The 3,414-nt window shown below is 51.1% G+C and overlaps 1 non-coding gene across 1 annotated transcript; it reads left to right on the top strand.

Annotated features, from left to right (window-relative positions):
- The first annotated feature begins 441 nt into the window (after positions 1–441).
- Positions 442–515, top strand: TRNAT-UGU. The gene has a single exon. It is a non-coding gene; the product is annotated as a tRNA-Thr (tRNA).
- The last annotated feature ends 2,899 nt before the right edge of the window (positions 516–3,414 follow it).

The raw sequence follows: 3,414 nt of genomic DNA, 5'->3' as shown, positions 1-3,414 counted from the left end.
AGGGCAGGCGAGTTCACGACGGGCATTGTGGGATACTGGCAGAGGCCAGTTATGCTGATATAATGAACAGCAGCGTCTACACTGACACTCTGTCACTTTAAGTTTGCTGCAAAAAGCTCTAGACCTCTCATCGAAGTCGTTTTATTTTGTCACCAAAACAGGGCAGTTTTGTCGCCAGACGTGGCATTGCAGTGTGTGCACCAGCCACAAGCTGCCGACCGAGGTAGCATTGTGTGTTTTTCACACACCAGAGCAATATCATTCTGCTGAAACAACTTTGTAGTGCAGACCTGGCCAAAGATTCACTCGCACACAGCTTGCAAGGAAAACATCACCTTCTCCTCTGCTTTGCAGAATCCAGACACAAGCAAGGCTTGTCAGGCCCTGGTGGCAATGGCAGGGAGTCAGGTGTGAGCACACAGAATGCTTTAGTCACCCACAGGCGCCATGGCTTAGCTGGCTAAAGCTTCTGTTTTGTAAACAGGAGATTCTGGGTTCAACTCCCAGTGGTGCCTTGTTGGCTGGATGTTGGGGTACCTGTTATTGGCTACTGTCAGAAGAGACGTTTCAGAGCTAGATGGGCCTTTGGTCTAGCCCAGGGTGGTTTTTCTTATGGTTTAAATAACACTCACAGGCACTGATAATAGAGTTACTGAAAGTTTGGGAATTAGGAGCAGGTAGGTCAGTGGTCCAGTCCCCTCACAGATGACCCCCCTCCCCTCTCTGGGACAGGGGCAGGTCTGAGCTCTCACCCAAATGCTCATTGTGGCTGCCAGAATCTGTGGGCAGCTTGTTTAGTTTACAGCAAAGGTTGAGTCCTGCTTTGTGCACCGTGTGTGAGAATGAAAATCCTAAACCTCCCTTTGAAATATCGAATGCAGCAGGACGTGTTATTGTCCCTGCCCCAAAGCAGACAGACCAATGGGGAAATGCCGTCGAGTCCAAGGTGATACTCCCCTGCCATTTTACTTTTTTGCTGGCTAAATTCCTTCTTATCTGCCCGGCCCAGGCTGTCCTCTGCCTCTGTTGCTGCTCCCTGCCTGCTCTAGAGTCAAACACGCAGGGCCCCCAGGGGAACAGAGGCTGGGACAGGGCAGCAGCCTGGGCTGGGCTGGGAAGATGCTGGGAGTTCTCGTTCCCTGAGAACTGGTCCGGCTCCCTTCTCAACAGCAAACAAATCAATTCCACGTCCCCTCCCCAGAAAAACCAGCTTGGAGCCAAGGGCAGCAGGGGATGATTCCCTCCAGTTCCCACCGAGGCAGGAGAGATAACAGGCAGTTCCAGTTTAAGCTCAGTGTTTTTAACAATTTCTACAACATTAAATAACCCTTTAATCATAGTGTCACCATCCATAAAATTGCTTCAGCCTCCTAAGTGCCCAACTAAACATCTCTTCAAATCCAAGGGAGTGGAGATCAGTCAATGTTCAGAGTCATCCCACATAAAAGAACCATGTTGTGGTACATACTGGCCCCATCACGTGGCCATCGCCTTTCCCTCCTCCTCCAGAGTCAGAATGTGATCAGCTCCCGCTGAGGGGGTGCAACACCCCTCCCTTGGTCTCTATGCCAGAGCTCTTATCAGCTCAGCATCCTTCCCACAAGAGTTGGCTGCTGAGAGGGTTGCGATGGGGTAAATGAAGGCAGAGGAGGATTGTTCCTCATGGGTTTTCTTTGTGTTGCTCTGTGATCCTGCTGGAGGAAGCATCATTTGTGCTTGTTTCAGTAGCTTGAGTTGGTCTCAGGTTGTGACCCTGAGTACAGGGATTCCTGCACTCTCTGCTCTTAGCCCCTCAGGGAATGGACAATGGAGCAGCTTCAGAAATTGGATAGAAAGTAGCCTAAGAAAGTGTAACATAAGCGAGAAGAAAAACAGCATCTGCCCCTCCCTGGTGGTTAGAATTTGGCACTTTCACTGCCAAGGCCTGGCTTCAATTCCCAGTCAGGGAAAAGTGACTTTAAACCAGAACTGTTTTTGTTATTCTTCACTTACAACATAAACGAATCCCTGGTATTTTCCTGATTCCCCCATCTTCCCAGTGTCTCCATGGCAGGGCCGGCTCCAGGCACCAGCCCAGCAAGCAGGTGCCTGGGGCGGCCAATGGAAAGGGGAGGCTTCAGCAGCAATTCGTCCCTCTCAGAGGGAAGGACTTGTGGCCAAAAGCAGCAGAGGTAGAGCTGCCATTGATTGCAGCTTTTTTATTTTTTTTTCCACTTGGGGTGGCAAAAACACTGGAACTGGCCCTGCTCCATGAAAGACAATTTGTTAAATCCCAGATGAGTGGAGTTAAATCAGTTCTCAGCCTGAGTTCTTAGGTCTTAATCCTGAGGATATTGTCCCATCATGGGGCCATTTCCCTCCTCTCTTTCATACAGAAACACAATTTTCTTTGCACAGACACAGGAACAGCAAGATCCTTCTCTGTCCCTTGTGCAAAGCAGGGGCCAAATTCCATGGAAACAATGGACAAGCAGGGGCCCTGGGCACATCCAGCCCAGGCCGTGAGATGTACCCTCCCAACGTTCTTTATGCCTCTGTTGTTATTTCATGGATTGTCTGGGATGGGGGAAAAGCTGAGTTCACTCCAGGTGGAGGGTAAAAAGGACCCTGAAAATCTCAGGCCCCAACCCCTGCTACCAGGATCACCGAGGTGCTGGGGATTTGAGTAGGAAAGGGACTGTGTGAATTGTCAAGGTGGGGAATGAATAACAATCTACAACTAGATCCACCTCATTAATCACTGACACAGGCTAATCCTGCTGCAGATAGAAGGGCTCTTCCAAGGCTCTATCTTGCTTTCTCCAATGCCATGAAAGCCTGTCTTTTGCCCGCTAGCTGTTGTGACTTGAGCACAAGAGGGGATGTTTGATCCAGAAGCCTGGCCATGCCTGGAGTCCTGTAGGTAGGGATGCGAGCTCCATTTCATCTTAGTCCTGAAGCTGGGCTGCAGCCTGGCCTAGGAGGCAGCCCTATTGGTTGACCTACTGGCCCAAAGTCACTTGGGTGGTGTTGTCTTTCCCCAGGGATGCTGAAGGGCCTAAGGGAGGGAGGCTCAATACTCCCCCCATCAGTCAGGGCGGAAGAGGAGGGCTGCAAGAGTGGGCAGGTTGATGGCTGGGCCTTCTAGTGTTCGGTTGGGGTTGAGGTGGGGAACGCGAACTGGGAGAAATGGTTGCTGGCCTGTGAGGAGTGGCTCAGCCGGTGCCGTAAGTGGACCTTGTCATTACCTACAAGGTTGTGATGCTCAAGATCCACCTGTGGGGAATTTCCTCAGCCAGGTGTTTCCCCCTGCTCCACGAGTGCTGCTGAGACCGAACACGATGGCCTTCCACCTCTTGTGGGGCAATAGGACGTCCCTACCTTGTTAGGTGAAATGTGGCTTTTCTGCCGTATGAGAAGGGGGGTTGGGCCTGG

Source organism: Mauremys reevesii, linkage group 12 (assembly GCF_016161935.1).
Source record: "Mauremys reevesii isolate NIE-2019 linkage group 12, ASM1616193v1, whole genome shotgun sequence".
Classification (NCBI taxonomy): Eukaryota; Metazoa; Chordata; order Testudines; family Geoemydidae; genus Mauremys; species Mauremys reevesii.
Note: the sequence above shows the minus strand (reverse complement) of the source record. Positions and strands in the feature narration are given on the sequence as shown.